Source organism: Castor canadensis, chromosome 19 (assembly GCF_047511655.1).
Source record: "Castor canadensis chromosome 19, mCasCan1.hap1v2, whole genome shotgun sequence".
Classification (NCBI taxonomy): domain Eukaryota; kingdom Metazoa; phylum Chordata; class Mammalia; order Rodentia; family Castoridae; genus Castor; species Castor canadensis.
In genome coordinates this window covers 22,729,561-22,749,436 of record NC_133404.1, presented here as the reverse complement: position 1 = coordinate 22,749,436, position 19,876 = coordinate 22,729,561, and the positions used below count along the sequence as shown (strand labels likewise).

Below are 19,876 nucleotides of genomic sequence, written 5' to 3'. Positions count from 1 at the left end.
CAAGTAGAAATTTGATCAGTCAGGCAATATAAATCAAATCAGAGCAAAGATCGAATTAACTAGGAGCTACAAATCAAATTACATTAATAAGGAATATATAATATTGTGAAGAAATCCATAAGATATAAGTTCATGCAACCGGCATTAAAGGTTCTTAGAGGAAGCAACTTACTATGATTGAATAAAAGAAAAAAAAAGTAGCAGGGCCAGCAGGATGGCTGTAGTGGTAGAGTGCCTGCCTAGCAAGGGTGAGGCCCTGAGTTCAAACCCCAGTACTGCCAAGAAAAAAAAGATTAAGTAACTGAAAATCATACAAATTTAAAGCTACAGCCGACAAAAGAATGATTAGCTTTTCAGATAGAGACCAGGACAGGTAGAGCAGTAAAAACATCACAAGAATATAAAGAACTTTAATTCCTGTTAGTTTGTTTGGATTTGAGAGTTTTCTTTGTGGTGATTCTGTTCATCAATCTCAGTGGAGTCTCCATTCTTCTTTGTGCTCGAACACTTGAGCCACCCCCAGCCCTGTTTTTGTGTTGGATATTTCTGAGATAGGGTCTGGAGAAATATTTTCCCAGACTGACTTTGAACTATGATCCTCCTGATCTCTGTCTCCTGAATTGCTAGGATTACTGGCATGAGCCACCAGTTCACAGGTTACTACAGGTAACATCAGATAGTATACAGGTACTTTCAATATACACAACTTTTAAAAAAGCATTTCATCTTTCGGCCCTGCAGTGTATAGAAAACTGGTAGACTAAGACTAGGAAGTAAAATGGGTTAACACCATTTATGATATGTTTATTTATGTATCATTAGGCAGTGCTGTAAAAAACCGCCTTTACCTGAAAGCAGAATTGTCACTCTGCCAGTCTTTGGGAAGTTTTGAAGTGCAGGTCTAGTGAAAGGTACACAAAGCAAGCAAAGGAAAGATGCCTTGTCTCATTCTAAGGAAGATACATTGGAGCCTGGTTCTGCAGCATTTTAAGGTTCATATAGCCATTTTAAGAGATTAAAATTGTGTTTGCTTTAAACATTTGTCGGCAATCAGCACAATTGAGAGTTTCTAAAACATTAGCTAAATAAGCCCACATTTAAAAAGCAGAACATTCTCGGGACACTAGTGGATCACACGTAATTCTACCTACTTGGGAGGCTGAAATCAGAATTGTGGTTTGAGGCTAGTAAGAGCAAATAATTTGCAAGACCCGATCTCCAAAATAACCAGAGCAAAATGACTCACAGGTTTGGCTCAAACAATCAAGCTTAAAGCCCCGAGTTCAAACCACAGTCCAACCAAAAAAGACAGCACTATTCATTTAACAGAATTACTGCTTCACAACTTTTGTCTAGTTCTTGCTTGCTATCCTGTAAAAATACCTTCACCTGATGAGTTCGTGAAAGCATCAAACATCTGTAACAGACTATTCTAGACCTAGCTCTAAATTCTAAGTGTCAGAAAAAAAAATCCTGTGAAGTGGGTATGTCCACAGAAAAATGAAAGTACTTCTACTGAAAGTATCTAGTTTTCTCTTAATGTTATCAATGCAATCTGCTCTTGTGTAATAAGGCTGGCCTTACTCCCACTGCTCCTTCATTCTGCTGAGGGTGCAAAAGGCTATGGTATGGCTGGGACCTGTCTAAGGGACAGGTGTGATATGGCTCCTGCAACATGTTCCACATTTAGGTATGAGCAGATGTCTTGGACAGCCCCAAGTGTGGAAGGAGAGGAAAGGCATGGGTGGGTGATGAAAATGTCCCACCAGAGACTGAGAAACTCTGAATGAGTTATGGTGGGACCATGGCACTCAGTTTTGAAACATTTTGACTTGAGAGGGTACATGTCATTGAAGGGTTTGATTCATCCCAGAAAATACACAACATTGACATTAGCACCAAAGACTTTTAAAGTGCTGGCTGTTAGGATTACATAGAAATTCTGCTTATGCTTATGTTATAGATCAATGATAGGTATTTCTGATAGCTACTGTTGACCACTTGCTTAAAATATTTCGAGGAAGACCTGGTCAAAATTACCTTTCTTAGAATCAAGAAACAATTGGTTATGGCTTCAGCTGAGGGCTGATAGACAAAGACACGAGTTGAAGTAGATAAGCACCCCATGTTGTGTGCTGCTGACATTTCTTCTCTGCTAAAAGATCATCAATATTTGGTAGCACCAGAATATTGCATCCATGAATATAATGGATGAATATGGTAAGTTCCCATTTTTTTTGTTTTGAAATTGAAGTGTCTTACTTACTGCCTAGACTAATCAACAACTTCTGGGCTCAAGCAATCTCTTTGCCTTAACCTCTCAAGTAACTGTAACTACTGGTTTGGGTCACCAGCAGATTGTTTTATTAATAATTTTGAATTGCATGCTTTCCTTCATTTGGAATATTAACCCATTTTGAGATATGCAATTTGCAAACACTTTCTCCCATTCTCTGTTTTCCCCATCCCTCTGTTGAATTGTGCCCAGGAAGTCTTAATTTTGATATATTCCAGTTTATCTATTTTTCTCTTTCCTTAGGTTTTGGTGACATATCCAAAAGATCATTTCAAAATCCAAAGTTTAAAAGCCTTTTCTCATAATAGCTTTACTGTTTTAGCTGTAACATTTAGGTATATGGTACATTCCGAGTTAAGTTTTGTATCTGATGTAAGTAGAAGATGCAACTTCATTCTTTCTGAAGGTATAGCCAGTTTTCCCAGAACCACTGAATGTTTCTGAAACCCTTTCAAAAACAAACCAATGTGAGGTGTCATTTCCTTAGGCTTATGTATTTAACATGCATTCTAAAAATGTTGTTACAGGGATGGTGTATAACTCAGTGCTAGATCATATACCAGACATTTTCAAGGTTTTGGTTTAGAATTTTATTTTTTTTTCACCATTCCTAACATAGCTTGCAGGAAAAAATGTGGGAAGGAAAGTAAGTAATTCTGCTTTTCCTACTAGGAGTATCAGACACCTTTATTAAGTAGACCATGAGGCTAGGGAAGAGTTCAGGAAGTGTATTTTTCTAAAGAACCTGTGGGGAAGGGAAAGGGAGTGGGTGTGTATGAGAGAGAGACTTTAAGAAATTGCTAATTGACTTGCATTGTATATTAGAGTTCAGGAAATGTTTTCTGAAAAGCCATGGGGTGAGAGGAAGAGGGAGAGAGAGAATGTGTATATATGTGAGGGAAAGAAAGAGAGAGAGAGAGAGGATTGATTTTAAGAAATTGGCAAATGGCTCACTTGGTGCTGGAAGTCTGATAAATCCAACCACTACAGTTGGGGTGTCAATCTGAAGTCTTAGGGAAGAGTTGAAGGGTAGAATATGAAGTATTTCTAGAGGCAGAATTGTCTTCACTGGGTGCCTGTCTGGACTACTTAGTGAGATCATCTTAAAGTGAAATAAAAATGGCTGAGAATAAAGCTCTGTGGTAAAGTGATGCCTTGCATGCTGAAGACCTTTATTCATTCCTAGCTCTGCAAATAAATCAATGAATACTGACATGGTTGTTATATGGAGTAATTTTAATGTGCCATGAAAAAATACCTTTTGCATTGAACACAATATGATGTAAAATGTTAGGTGCAAAAAATAGGCTCTTACATAAAATTTTTCATGTTTTGTGGGTTTATTTTAATTGTTTTGTTTTTTGGTGCTGGGAATTGTTCCCAGGGCTTTTTGCACGCTAGGCAAGTGCCCTAAAACCGAGCTGAATACTCAGCCCCTCATTCAGGCTATTTTCCCCTTCATTTTTCAGAATATATTTGTTCTATGGGGGGATTTAGTATGATACTTTCAAATGGGCTTACTTGTACACTGGATAGATCACCACCCCACCATCGCCCCCCTCAACCCCCTCCACCCTACTTAAAGCAATTGCAAGATGCTTCATTGTTCTATTCTGTATACATATAAGAAACCCACCAACAGTATTCCTTCACCTTCATCCCTAATTCACCTCTCCTCTCCTACAAGTTCATTTAGTCTTTCAAGATGTAGTCCTCTGGATTTCTGCTGCTAAATATTTAATTTTATCATGAAAAGGATTCCCCTTCCAGTCATACATACTATGAATATTTCAATGTCAGTGGCCTTTTTCCATTCTTATTGGTTGCAGGGCCCCCTGCAATGTGGCAAATCAGTGCGCATGTGCAGACTGAGGGGGTGGACTAGCGTGCCTGCATCGGAGGGGCGGGGGCAGCCTGCAGCCTGGCAAGTCCTTTGCAGAGAGGAGAAACCGCTGGACACGCCTGATGCGTCAGCCTACGGAATGGTCATCCAGGCGATGGAGCGAGTAAAGTAAGCAGCTCCAGTGACTGCTCTGAGCCTTGGGAACGTTCCTTTTTGCTTAACAGGTATTTGAAGTTTATAGGACTTGGAGTTTATATAACCTGGGAACCTTTTGGGAATTAAAGTTGTTGGTTCCGCAGAACCGGACTTGCTGGCTTGGGACTCAGCCGTTCCGCCCTGTGTTATGGCAATAGTGTGCCTGACACCTCTGCCACAGTCCTGTCAAGTCATGAGGGGTCTTTTTGTGGGTGGACGTTTGTCCTTCAAATCTGAGGCTGTTAACTGTGGATGGTTCGTGGAGATGTGTGGGAGGAGGCGGTGCGACCTCAGTGCAGCTTTAAGGAAAGATGCGTGATTATGCTAGTCATAGGGTAGTATGCCTAGCTGCTGGCCAGGAAAGAGGGTGCGTTAGGGTTTCTGCATAGCACTGGGTGGGGCGGGTTGACACAATGATTGCTACTAGGATGCTTGAATGATGATTCAGTGGATATTTGTGGGTGAGAGCAGGGTGAGAGGTAAGAGGGTAGAGGGGATTGAGGGGTAAATGATAGATTGGGTGTTTTGTGGATGTAAGTATTTCTGAGATGAGTGGGAGAGGGTTGATTGGAGGTATATGTGTTATGGCAGTGGTGGTCACAGTGCAGGCACTGTTCCATGTGATGTATTGTGAGAGGGTGATGAGGAAGGTACATTATGAAGGGGGCTTTGGGTAATTTGAGGATCACTTGGGTGTCTGAAGCAAGTGGGAGGGTCAGCAGAATTACCACTGTGGTGTGGAGCCGGAGGGGTGAGAACGAGGATGCAGCAGGCAGAAGTAGAGATTTTATCTTAAGGTAATGATAACTTTTCTGTGGGCTTGCTGTGGTCCCATATTGTGATCGTGCTTTTTAAAAAATCTAACCCATTCTCATTATGCGGATGAATGTGCGAAAGTGTTTGGGTCTGTTTCCTTGTATATTTTACCCTTGTCTTACACTCACTCACTGTGGTGGCTATTATTGTATAACATAGGGAAAGGTATGTAAAACTTGTATGTAGGAATCCCCTGACAGTTGTGGGAGGTGAAGCTACAATGGAAGGTCTTTTTCTTTTCATGGCATTTTCTAGGGTTAGGAAGCAAGACTTGAAATGTATCTCGAGAATGCAGTGTGGTGCCAGTCTTCATCAGCACCATTGTGTGATTCCCCAAAGGTGGCTGCCTATGCAGATGTGCCAGTCTGCAGAAACACTGCCGGGTAGAGGGCCATCGCCCCCTCTCACAATGGAGACGGGGCAAGGGCAAGCTGTGGGTGTCTGCTGAGGCCCTGCTGGAAATTCAGCCACTCCTTCTCCAAAGCACAGTGGTGCAGACAGGAGCTGGCCTAGAGTGGATGACTCCCCATCCCACAAGCAACCCCCTCCCAAAGTGCTGCAGTGCAGGAGGCTGGGTAAGCATGCGCAGCTGGGAAACTTCTGCCACTAGCTGCAGTGGGGGAAGGCAGTTCTGTGGGGGTTGTGTAACCTCAGACAGGGGAGAATTACAGCCATGTCTACACCTGGTGGCCAAAGCATTCTACTTATTCCCTCTCCTTCCTCAGTGTTACACTGCAGGGGGAGGGCAAGAAGAATGTCAGCAGTTTCCACTTAGCTTGGCTGGCTTGAAACTGCTCTGCACTGTGCTGCAGTGCAGCCAAGGAGGGAAATGAAGGAGGGGCCAGGGATTTGGTAAGACTTCACTTGTGTGGGGTGGCAGGTATCCTATGCCCCTGCTTTTCTTTTCTTCAGTAGGCTGCTGTTGCGGTGGTCTACAGGTTACCTCAGGACCTACCATGCTGCTTCAAGCAGCCTGTGCCACTGCTAGGCGTTTAATTTTTTGTTTGTTTGAAACAAGGTCTCTGACGGAGCCCAAACCTGCCTGGACTTGTGATCTTCCAGCCTCAGCATGTTGAGTGCTAGGATTACAGACATGGGCTACCACTCCTTGTTGTTTAAGATTTGTATTCAAATTAAACATTTTTTTGCAAATTCCTCCCCTCATTGAATTTTACACAGTTTGCTTCTGTATTTTAATCGAGGATTCCATAAGCCCTTAGAGGGAAATTACATAATGGTGTTGGGAGAAGGATTTACTGCCCCCTCTCCTTAAATTGTTGAAAGTAGAAAAAAAAAAAAAGAAAATATCCTGAAAAACATGGACAATGTAGTACCTTTTTTATAATTAGACATATTTTAGTCTGGACAGGGTTTCAAGTGTCTTGGTGGTTGTACTAACAGCATATCTGGTTACTTTACCTTTTCCCTAGTAGCTTTTCTGTACCACATACAGGAAGGTCTGAGGGTGATTTTTTCTCCATTTTAAAAATTAGGATATATTCATTGTACTGGGGGAATTCTTTGTGATAATTCCAAATAGGCTTATATTGTACATTGATTAGATTACCCTCACCGTCTCTTCCCCTCGACCTCCACCCCATTCCATTTAAAGCAGTTGCAAGGTTTCTTTGTTCGATTTCATATAAGGATATGTAACCCGTCAGCCATAATCCCTCACCTTAACCTTCGTTCACCTTCCTCACTCCCACAAGTAGCCCCTCCCCTTCCCCCGCCCCCCCCCCCACACACTGAGGGTGATTTCTAATCTTGATTATTTGGCCTGTTGGGTCTGCAGTGACGTTTTGAGAAGCAAGAATTTTATTCTAATCCTTTGCACATATATAAGAATAGATAAATAGTTCCCTTCACATCAGGTCAATAGTGGTTTCTCAAGTCTTTCCTCAAGGCACCCGTTCTATGAGTGCTTAGGGTTTAACAGCCCCCACGCCCAGGACACTGGTTTCTTAAAGAGGCTGGGTTCTCTGCAGAGTGGCACAGCCGCGCATGCGCAGAGGGGAGGGGTGGTGCGGGCCTCAGCTCTAGGTAAGGCAGTGAAACTGACAAGTCGGCTGGAGACAATAAATCCTGCGCAGAGATGGAGGACAGCTGGAGATGCCTGAACCTTCACCTGATGACCACTTACTGAGGTGATGGGGTGAGCAAGGTCAGCTGCACGTGGATGGATACTCCCAACCTAGGAAATATTCATTTTTTTCATCAATTACTCCATATTTTATTTATAACGTTGGAATTTTTCAGAGCCAAATACTTATCATGGGAGAACCAGATAGGACACCTTGGAATCTTGGGACTCAGCGCATTGCTGTGGCACTGTTGTGCTGCATCCTCACTCCCCTCCATCTATCCTGTCATATCACTATAGATCCTTCAAATCTCAGGCTGTTACTGGAGGTTATATTCATGTGTAGGGAGGAGGGGGAGCGACCATGAGTCAGTTAGAGGGCAGATGTGTGATTCTGTGTACTTTGGAGGATGTTACACACCGAAGTGACTCACTTGAGAGAAAGTTACATTAGGTGTCGCTGGTGGGGGCGGTGTTAGTGGGTGGTGGGGAAGAGATGAGGATGGGGAGTGTTGACATGGTGATCATTGCAGTGCAGTAAGTTGGAGGCCATGAGGACGTTTGGGGTGTGAAGAGAGGGTGCAGGTGAGCAGAAACCACTGTATTGTAGAGGGGCAAGAGTGGGAAGGAGGAGAAGAGGTGCAAAATATATAAGAAAGAGTATTAATTTTCTGGGATTTGCATGCTGTGATCATGTTTTTTCAGATATTTATTAATTTAAATTTAAATTTTTGGCAGTACTAGGGTTTGAATTGAGTCTGAGGCTTCTCCATAGGCCCTCTACCACTTGGACCATGTCCCTAGCCTTTGTTCCCCTTTGACAATTTTATTATGTTTTCCTGTGTTTTTGTGAAGTTTGCTGATGTTCCTAAAACCGTTACTTTGATTTTTTGTCAGCCCATTCATACTACCTCCATTTACACAGATGGCTCAGTGGCCGTTTTCCTGTTTAGTTGGTGAGATTAAGTGTACCTCAGTGTTCTTACACCTGTGGTCATATATCAAGGTCTGCACATTTGATGAAGTAGGTATGTAACTGTAGTCTTGCAAACAGGCTTTTCCTGGAATTCTTTTCAATTGTAAGCCCATCCTAAGATTCTGGACAGTACATTTGGTGTGGTCCCTAAGCCCAGGTTTACTGCCTAAGCCTGGGACTTCCCAGCAGGCCCTGTGCAGGACAGGAATCCTGTCTTCTCAGACTGATGTGGTAATAGGTTGGAATCTTGTAGCAAACAAGGTGAGTGAAGCTCTAGTACACTCCCACATCCCATAGTCACATGTCCTACCTACCACTGAGGGCTGACGACCACTGCCTCAGTCATTGTTGTCCCCAGCAGGAATGCAGATTGTAGATCACATCTGCCTCGAAGGGGATGTGGTTGCCCTGCCAAGTACAAAGGCAAGACTAGAGACTCAGTCCACGGTTACTCGCCTTGAATCTAAGGGTTATGGAAATGTGGCCATTCTTCATTTTAACTGTAATGGACTGATTATTAAAGCGTAGCTCACTTAAGTATTTCCCCAAGGAAATGCTGCATTGTGTTTCATGGTTTTGAGAGATAACCTAATACTGTTTCCTGCCCTCTTCCACTTTATTATTGTGCTCTAACCAGGTATCATCTTTTGTCTCATATTTTTGTTTTTTTTTTTCAGACAGGGTCTCACTGTATTGCCCAAGCTGGCCTGCAAATTACCACATAGTCCATGCTGACACTGAACATGTGATCCTCCTGCTTCATCCTCCCAAAGGCTGGGCTTAAAGGTGTGTAACACCACACATGGCTCTCACCTCATTTTCATAGTCCTTGTAAAAGTATTTTCTTGCATAGATAGTTGTTCAAATTGAAATCTCTGTTGGAAGATAAGCAGTACAGAATCCTATTCTGCCATTTTACTCTGCCTTTTCATTCACCTGTTTTCAATTGAGATATTTGTCTTTTTGATCTAGATTTGTAGAAATTTTCTATGTATTTTGAACTATAGACCCTTAACAACCATATAATTTTTCAAATATTTCTGTCAGTTTGGGGGGTTTTATTTTCTTTTCTTTTAAATAGGATACTTTGACTCATGATGTTTCTTAATTCTAATGAAGTTCAGTTTATCTTTTTTAATCACTTCTGCTGTTGGTACACATAGAAACCACTGTCTAAGCTGAGATCTTGCAGATTTATTTCTATGTTCTCTTCTATGTGCATTACAGTTTCTGCTCCTATATTTATGTTATGATCTATGTTGAGTCCATTATTTATATAGTATGTGGGAGGCATCCAGCTTCCATGTATATGTATATCCATTTTCCCAGACCCATTTGCTGAATAAAATATGTTTACACACTGAATTGCCTTGACACCTTTGGAAAATTCACAGACCATAAATTTAAGGGCTAATTTTTAGATACTAAGTTCTATTCACTGATCTATATATGTCTGTTCTTATCTCAGTGCCACAATGTTTCTTCATTACTATCACTTTGTAGGAAATGTTGAAGTCCAAAAGTGTAGTTGAATACTCCATAATCATTCCTGTTTTTTTTTTCCAAGACTGGTTTTACTCTTCTGGGTTTCTTATATTTCCTTGTGCAATGTAGAGTCAACTTGTCAGTTACTGCCAAAACAAAGTCAGTTGGAATTTTGACGGCATTGAATGAATAGATCAGTTTGGGTAGTATTGCCATCCTTACTGTATTAAGTCTTTTGAACTAAGAATATGGCATATTTTCCATTTATATAGATCTTTATTTTTTCAGTGTAAATGTGTTATACTTATTTTGTTAAATTTATTTTCTGGAATGTTATTTTTCTTAGTATTTTAAGTGGAATTGTTTTCTTAGTTGTATTTTTAGATTGTTACTTGTTAGTTTTTAAAAATAAAATTGACTTATACATATTTGCTTATTCCTCCTGTGTAGCTGGAATTACAGATATGCACTAACATACCCAGCCAGATGTTAACAAAAAATTCTAGGAAATGCCAGTTAGTGTTCATAACAGGTGGTTTTAACCTACTTACAGATTCTATTGTAGATAAATTGTATAGTTATTTTAATCATTAATTATTGCCATATTGATCTGGCTACAAACAGATTGGATGCCAAACAATAATTAATACTTAGAGTCAGTCTCTGCTCACCCAACATAGAAATAGGTCCTTAGGCATAAAGTTTTTGGCAGGCCAAGGTAAATGAATGATTCATGTAGAGAAAGCCTAGAAGAAGCAAAAAAAATTGCAAAAGTTAAGAATAACAACAAAAGATTCTTACAACGTCCTATGCAGTAATCTAAGAGGTGGGCATAGACTGAGGAATCAGCACATGTGCTTGATACAGAGAGAATCCTGCAACATGGAGGACTTCCCAGGCACACCACACAGCTCAGTGTCCACACCCAGAGCTCTCTGCTGGGCAGCTCCAGGGCTGTGGACACAACCATGCCTAAAAGTCTCCAAAACTATGGGATGGCAAACTGCACTGGCATGAACATCCACAGTGAAGAAACTTTCCTTCATGACCCACGACCACGGGTGCATTCTCCACACCAATCTCACAGCTTCAGTGATACCATGTGCTCCTTGGCCCTAAAGACCCAGAGTGCGAGGTAATGTTGGGAGCAGGTTAGATACTTAGGTGCTGTTATTTTGACCCCTCTAAGTTCATATTTAACTCTGATAAAGGATAGACAATTACATTTCAACTTAAACCCCTGAGGGTTACTCATGCATTTTAATTTTAAATCTTTTAAAATTGATGCATAAAAACAGAAACATGCTTTTTTGTGGGGTACCATGTGATATTCAGATATAACTATATGTTGTGTGATGTCTCAATCCAGGTAAGCATATCTATCTTGTCTAGCATCATTTCTTTATGGTAGAAACATTGAAACTCTTTTCTTCTAACTTTGTGAAATATATGATATATAATTGTTATTTATAGTAAGGCCCCTGTGTGATAGGACATCAGAAATTCTAATTTCTATCTGAATTATTTCTATTTCTATCTAATTCTTTTCTCTCTAAAAGTCTTATTTCTGTATAAGGTAACTTCATACCATCTTTTCCTACCCCCCCCCGCCATATTTTCCCCAATCTCTGGTTCAACAATTTAGATTGCACACATCAATGAGATCATATGGTAATTTTCTTTCTTATCATGGCTTATTTAATTTAACAGAAATGTTCACTAGTTCCATCCATGTTGTCTCAAATGACAGGACTTTGTCCTTTTCATGGTTGAATACTTTCATTCTTCCTTTAATAGTACTATGTAACCCATTCTCCTTTTATGAATATTTTGATTTTTTTCCATTTCTTGGCTATTATAAGTAAAACTACAGTAAGCATGGGATGCAAATGTTACTTCAACATACTGATTTCTTTTCCTTTGGATGAATAACCAGTAGTAGAATAATAGAATTGCTGGGTCAGACAGTATTTCTAGTTTTAATTTTCTGAGAAAACTCCATGCTGCTTTTCATAATGATTGTACTCATTACCATTCCCACCAACAGTTCATCGGGGGTTCCTTTTTCTCCAGTCTTCTATAGCATAAAGTTTGTGTTCTATGGTGACTGTGTCCCTGTGTAAATGCTACTACTTCTGCTGGCCACCATAGCTTTGAAGGGCATCCTGCTTCTAGGGAAGAGAGGAACAAAGCCTTGTTTATTCCATGCAGTCCTCCCTACTTCAGGACACTGTTTTCCCAATGTGTTACCAGTTCATTCAAAAGAATTTCAAGTAAGAAAGGAGATGGCAGAAAATGGGTCCCTCCAAGGCCACCCAAATAACCACCCTCCATCATCACCACAATATGTTTTATAGTGCGATTTGTAGTACTCCTTCTCCCCACTCAGCAATTACTGATATGATGAAGTTTACTTGGCAATCATTGATCACACCCATTTTAATAGTTTTGCCTTTTCTAGAATGTCAAATAAATGATATCATAATGCATTCAATGTGTATGGCTGGTTTCTTCTTACTTACAATAGTGAATATAAGCCAGGCACTGGTAGCTTATGCCTGTAATCCTGGCTACTTGGGGGGCTGAGATGGAGAGGTTCTCATTTCAAAGCCAGCTTGAGTAAATAGTTTGTGAGACCCCATCTCAAAAATAACCAGGCAAAATGGATGGGAGGTGTGGCTTAAGTAGTAGAATACCTGCTAATATTTGCCTTTTATACCTATGATAAATTTTGAATTATTAGATACAATGAAAAATTACAGTAGACATTTATGGTATGTAGGTGTTCAATAATTCTAGCAATTATTGGTAAAATTACTATCATTTCCCCATTAAATTTCTTTGGCACATTACTCAGAAATCTACTGATCATCTGTGTGTTGGTTTATTACTAGCTGCTTCATTGCCTCATTTATTTAAATTCCTGTCATTACATAAATCCAACACTATTTTGACGAAAGCTGCTTCATTTTAATCCTTAAATTATGTGGTATGTGCTATACAGTACTGTCCGTCTTTTTTCTAAATGCATTTGACTAATCTACATCCTTTTCCTTCTCATATACATTTTAGAATCCACCTATTTCTAAATATTCATAATAGGATGTTGATTGAGTATCTAGCAAATGTATGGATAAATTTATAAGAATTGCCCTAGTAATCATGAGACTTCAAATTCATGAAAGTGCTATATTCCTACATCTACTTTCATCATTTTTAATTTAGCTCATCATTGTCTTATAATTTTCAGAGTAAGAATTTTGCAGGTATTTTGTCATAAGCATATCATGGTTTTTGTTTGTTTTATCGATACTGGGGTTTGAACTCAGGGCCTCATGATTACCAGGCAGGCACCCTTACCTCTTGGGCCATTCCACCACTTATCATATTTTGATGTTATTTTAAAACCTATTTTAACTTCACTACCCAATTGTTCATTATTTTTAAAAGGGAAGATAATTGACTTTGACCTATTCATTTTTTTATGGGATTCGAGTTTGAACTCAGGACTTTGTACTTGCAACAGGCATTCTACTTCTTGAGCTATACCTACAGTCCATTTTGCTCTGGTTATTTTGGAAATGAAGTGTTGAGAACTATTTTCCTGAGCTGGCCTAAAACTGGGATCCTCTTCATCTCAGCCTTCATTTAGCCAAGTAGCTAAAATTACAGGTAAGAGCCACTGGTGCCCAGCTCAACCTATTCATTTTTGCAAACTAAGAATGTTAAGTGTCAACCATGTGCCATGTACAATTACATGTAAGGAAAAATGAACAACAAAGAAATTTCTCCTTCCTTTGTGATATCAGCCAAGTAGAAATTTGATCCATTAGGCAGTATAAATCAAATCAGATTATAGATTCAATCAACTAGGAGCTACAAATCAAATCACATTAGGAAGGAATATACAGTATTCTGAAGAAATCCATAAGATGTATGTTCATACAACCAGCATTAAAGGTTCTTAGAGGAAGCAACTTATTATGATTGAATACATAAAAATAAGTATTGGGGCCTGTGGAGGGGCTCTAGTGATAGAGTGCCTGCCTAGCAAGTGTGAGAAAAACACCAGTATTGCCAAAAAATAAATAAATAAAAGTAGCAGAAAGCCATGCAAATTTAAAGCTTTGGCAGTCAAAGGAAAGATTGCTTTTCAGATAGAGACCAGGGCATGTACAGTAGTGAAAACATCACAATATAAAGAATTTTAATTCTTGTCAATTTATTTGGTTCTATTTATCCATCACAATGGAATCTCCATTCTTCTTTGTGCTCTACCACTTGAGCCACCCCTCCAGCCCTGTTTTTTGTTGGCTATTTTCGAGGTAGGGTCTGGAGAACCCTTTTCCCTAGCTGGTTTCAAATTATGATACTCCTGTTCTCTGTCTCTGGAGTAGCTAGGTATTCTTTTTTTTTAAACATTTTAATTATCATTTAATAGTTGTCAGAGGGTTTCTTTGTGATATTTTCATACATGTTTACATTGTACCTTGGTTAGGTTTATCCACTCATGGAGTCACCATTCTTAAGAACTTGGCTGATATAACTTTATTTTTTTTTTATTTGGCTATTTTTTATTGGAGAAAATTTTCTTTTTTTTTTTTTCATTTTTCTTTTATTATTCATATGTGCATACAAGGCTTGGTTTATTTCTCCCCCCTGCCCCCACCCCCTCCCTTACCACCCACTCCACCCCCTCCCGCTCCCCCCCTCAATACCCAGCAGAAACTATTTTGCCCTTATCTCTAATTTTGTTGTAGAGAGAGTATAAGCAATAATAGGAAGGAACAAGGGGTTTTGCTGGTTGAGATAAGGATAGCTATACAGGGCATTGACTCACATTGATTTCCTGTGCGTGGGTGTTACCTTCTAGGTTAATTCTTTTTAATCTAACCTTTTCTCTAGTTCCTGGTCCCCTTTTCCTATTGGCCTCAGTTGCTTTAAGGTATCTGCTTTAGTTTCTCTGCATTAAGGGCAACAAATGCTAGCTAGTTTTTTAGGTGTCTTACCTATCCTCACCCCTCCCTTGTGTGCTCTCGCTTTTATCATGTGCTCATAGTCCAATCCCCTTGTTGTGTTTGCCCTTGATCTAATGTCCACATATGAGGGAGAACATACGATTTTTGGTCTTTTGAGCCAGGCTAACCTCACTCAGAATGATGTTCTCCAATTCCATCCATTTACCAGCGAATGATAACATTTCGTTCTTCTTCATGGCTGCATAAAATTCCATTGTGTATAGATACCACATTTTCTTAATCCATTCGTCAGTGCTGGGGCATCTTGGCTGTTTCCATAACTTGGCTACTGTGAATAGTGCCGCAATAAACATGGATGTGCAGGTGCCTCTGGAGTAACAGTCTTTTGGGTATATCCCCAAGAGTGGTATTGCTGGATCAAATGGTAGATCGATGTCCAGCTTTTTAAGTAGCCTCCAAATTTTTTTCCAGAGTGGTTGTACTAGTCTACATTCCCACCAACAGTGTAAGAGGGTTCCTTTTTCCCCGCATCCTCGACAACACCTGTTGTTGGTGGTGTTGCTGATGATGGCTATTCTAACAGGGGTGAGGTGGAATCTTAGTGTGGTTTTAATTTGCATTTCCTTTATTGCTAGAGATGGTGAGCATTTTTTCATGTGTTTTCTGGCCATTTGAATTTCTTCTTTTGAGAAAGTTCTGTTTAGTTCAGGTGCCCATTTCTTTACTGGTTCATTAGTTTTGGGAGAATTTATTTTTTTAAGTTCCCTGTATATTCTGGTTATCAGTCCTTTGTCTGATGTATAGTTGGCAAATATTTTCTCCCACTCTGTGGGTGTTCTCTTCAGTTTAGAGACCATTTCTTTTGATGAACAGAAGCTTTTTAGTTTTATGAGGTCCCATTTATCTATGCTATCTCTTAGTTGCTGTGCTGCTGGGGTTTCATTGAGAAAGTTCTTACCTATACCTACTAACTCCAGAGTATTTCCTACTCTTTCTTGTATCAACTTAAGAGTTTGGGGTCTGATATTAAGATCCTTGATCCATTTTGAGTTAATCTTGGTATAGGGTGATATACATGGATCTAGTTTCAGTTTTTTGCAGACTGCTAACCAGTTTTCCCAGCAGTTTTTGTTGAAGAGGCTGCTATTTCTCCATCGTATATTTTTACCTCCTTTGTCAAAGATAAGTTGCTTATAGTTGTGTGGCTTCATATCTGGATCCTCTATTCTGTTCCACTGGTCTTCATGTCTGTTTTTGTGCCAGTACCATGCTGTTTTTATTATTATTGCTTTGTAATATAGTTTGAAGTCAGGTATTGTGATACCTCCTGCATTGTTCTTTTGACTGAGTATTGCCTTGGCTATTCGTGGCCTCTTGTGTTTCCATATAAATTTAACAGTAGATTTTTCAATCTCTTTAATGAATGTCATTGGAATTTTGATGGGAATTGCATTAAACATGTAGATTACTTTTGGGAGTATAGACATTTTTACTATGTTGATTCTACCAATCCATGAGCATGGGAGATCTCTCCACTTTCTATAGTCTTCCTCAATCTCTTTCTTCAGAAGTGTATAGTTTTCCTTGTAGAGGTCTTTCACATCTTTTGTTAGGTTTACACCTAGGTATTTGATTTTTTTTGAGGCTATTGTAAATGGAATTGTTTTCATACATTCTTTTTCCGTTTGCTCATTGTTAGTGTATAGAAATGCTAATGATTTTTCTATGTTGATTTTATATCCTGCTACCTTGCTATAGCTATTGATGATGTCTAGAAGCTTCTGAGTAGAGTTTTTTGGGTCTTTAAGGTATAGGATCATGTCGTCTGCAAATAGGGCTATTTTGACAGTTTCTTTACCTATTTGTATTCCTTTTATTCCTTCTTCTTGCCTAATCGCTCTGGCTAGGAATTCCAGTACTATGTTGAATAGGAGTGGAGATAGTGGGCATCCTTGTCTGGTTCCTGATTTTAGAGGGAATGGTTTTAATTTTTCTCCGTTAAGTATAATGCTGGCTGTAGGTTTGTCATATATAGCTTTTATAATGTTGAGGAACTTTCCTTCTATTCCTAGTTTTCTTAGAGCTTTTATCATGAAATGATGTTGGATCTTATCAAAGGCTTTTTCTGCATCTATTGAGATGATCAAGTGGTTTTTGTCTTTGCTTCTGTTAATGTGGTTTATTACGTTTATTGATTTTCGTATGTTGAACCACCCCTGCATCCCTGGGATGAAGCCTACCTGGTCGTGGTGAATAATCTTTTTGATGTGTTGCTGAATTCGATTTGCCATTATTTTGTTGAGGATTTTTGCATCAATGTTCATTAAGGAGATTGGCCTATAGTTCTCCTTTTTGGAGGTGTCTTTGCCTGGTTTTGGGATAAGTGTAATAGTGGCTTCATAAAATGTGTTTGGCAGTTTTCCTTCCCTTTCTATTTCATGGAACAGTTTAAGGAGGGTTGGTATCAGTTCTTCTTTAAAGGTCTGATAGAATTCAGCAGAGAATCCATCAGGTCCTGGACTTTTCTTTTTGGGGAGACTCTTGATTGCTGCTTCAATTTCATTTTGTGTTATAGGTCTATTCAGGTGATTAATTTCCTCTTGGTTCAGTTTTGGATGATCATATGTATCTAGAAATCTGTCCATTTCTTTTAGATTTTCAAATTTATTTGAATATAGGTTCTCAAAGTAGTCTCTGATGATTTCCTGGACTTCCATGGTGTTTGTTGTTATCTCCCCTTTTGCATTCCTGATTCTACTAATTTGGGTTTTTTCTCTCCTCATTTTAGTCAGGTTTGCCAGGGGTCTATCGATCTTGTTTATTTTTTCAAAGAACCAACTTTTTGTTTCATTAATTCTTTGTATGGTTTTTTTGGTTTCTATTTCATTGATTTCAGCTCTTATTTTTATTATTTCTCTCCTTCTATTTGTTTTGGGATTTGCTTGTTCTTGTTTTTCTAGGAGTTTGAGATGTATCATTAGGTCATTGATTTGGGATCTTTCAATCTTTTTAATATATGCACTCATGGCTATAAACTTTCCTCTCAAGACTGCCTTAGCTGTGTCCCATAGGTTCCGGTAGGTTGTGTTTTCATTTTCATTGACTTCTAGGAACTTTTTAATTTCCTCTTTTATTGCATCGATGATCCATTCTTCATTAAGTAATGAGTTATTTAGTTTCCAGCTGTTTGCATGTTTTTTGTCTTTACTTTTGTTGTTGAGTTCTACTTTTACTGCATTGTGGTCAGATAGTATGCATGGTATTATTTCTATTTTCTTATATTTGCTGAGGCTTGCTTTGTGCCCTAGGATATGATCTATTTTGGAGAAGGTTCCATGGGCTGCTGAGAAGAATGTATATTGTGTAGAGGTTGGATGAAATGTTCTGTAGACATCTACTAAGTCCACTTGATCTATTGCATATTTTAGATCTTGGATTTCTTTATTGAGTTTTTGTTTGGATGACCTATCTATTGATGATAATGGAGTGTTAAAGTCTCCCACAACCACTGTGTTGGCGTTTATATATGCTTTTAGGTCTTTCAGGGTATGTTTGATGAAATTGGGTGCGTTGACATTGGGTGCGTACAGATTGATGATTATTATTTCCTTTTGGTCTATTTCCCCTTTTATTAGTATGGAATGTCCTTCTTTATCTCGTTTGATCAATGTAGGTTTGAAGTCTACTTTGTCAGAGATAAGTATTGCTACTCCTGCTTGTTTTCGGGGGCCATTGGCTTGGTAAATCTTCTTCCAGCCTTTCATCCTAAGCATATGCTTATTTCTGTCGGTGAGATGAGTCTCCTGTAAGCAACAAATTGTTGGATCTTCTTTTTTAATCCATTTTGTCAAACGGTGTCTTTTGATGGGTGAATTAAGTCCATTAACATTAAGTGTTAGTACTGATAGGTATGTGGTGATTCCTGCCATTTAGTTATCTTAGTTGTTTGAAGGTTTGATTGTGTGTACCTAACTTGATGTTACTCTCTACTGTCTTGCTTTTTCTTATCCTGTGGTTTGGTGCTGCCTGCCTTTTCATGGTTAAGTTGGGTGTCACTTTCTGTGTGCAGGATCCCTTGCAGAATCTTTTGTAATGGTGGCTTTGTGGTCACATATTGTTTTAGTTTCTGCTTATCATGGAAGACTTTTATTGCTCCATCTATTTTGAATGATAGCTTTGCTGGGTAGAGTATCCTGGGGTTGAAGTTATTTTCATTCAGTGCCCTGATATAACTTTAAAATGAGAATTTGGGAGTCTTGTAACTTAGAAGAAGATAGATAGGTAGGTAGATAGATAGATAGATAGACAGATGACTTGGGACACAGCATGTAGAGGGAAAAAGAGTGGGGAAAATGAAAAAAATCAAATATCAAGGAAACAATGACACAATTCATTGTCAGGGTGTATCTCCTTTTTCTAAATTAAAAAAATCATTTGGCACTGGTGTTGGGCAGGCCCTCTTACCACTTGAGCCACTCTGCCAGCTAAAACCTCCTTTTGATCTAGTTGGACCTCCTCATGAAAGATGCTAAGTCAGACCCTAATCTCTCTTCCTGGAAGGAAAAAACACAGTTGCAAGTACAGGTTGCTCTCTTAAATCCTAAAGTCAAAACTACTTGCCACACCAGGCTTTTGGAAATCAGTGTACCATGTACTCACAGCGCCATCTAGCATCTAACAAAACAGAGGGAACCATGGCTAGCTTAATGTTTGGAAATACGATAGAAGGCTGTGTTCAAAAACTAAATATTTCAAAGCTAGAACATAACACATAATTGCTGGAGAGTTATCAGTTCATAATGAATTCCTCTAAAGAAACAGGTAAAGCTCTTCTGTGTCCAATTTTCTGTCATTTCCTACATATAATGCAAGCGTTAAAGCTCCATGGGATTTCAATTAGGCTGATTTCATTTACGAACATGAATGTAGAGGTGTAGGTTACTGTGGACACAGAGTTCACATTTGACTGTGGAACTAATTCGTATTTGACCTTGCACTGTCTGACATTTACTCTTGACCAACTATGTAGATGTGTTTCCATATATATCATTTTTCTCTTCAGTCCCACTAATAATTTATAGGTGAATGGTATCTCTTTAAACAAAAGCCTTGATATGTTATTGTTTATAGCATGTTTCAATATGATAGAGTGCCCAGATGTACTCACTGCAGCCTCAGTACTGGGATTAAGGCTCCCAATGTC

General features: G+C 39.1%; 1 protein-coding gene across 2 annotated transcripts in view; it reads left to right on the top strand.

Moving 5' to 3' along the window:
• The first annotated feature begins 4,226 nt into the window (after positions 1-4,226).
• The window catches only part of Snurf (SNRPN upstream open reading frame), an 80,947-nt gene continuing 65,297 nt past the window's right edge, over positions 4,227-19,876 (top strand). For both annotated transcript variants that reach the window (XM_074061696.1, XM_074061695.1), the window contains exon 1: positions 4,227-4,363. The gene's annotated coding sequence lies outside the window, so the exon portion shown is untranslated. The remainder of the gene's footprint in view (positions 4,364-19,876) is intronic.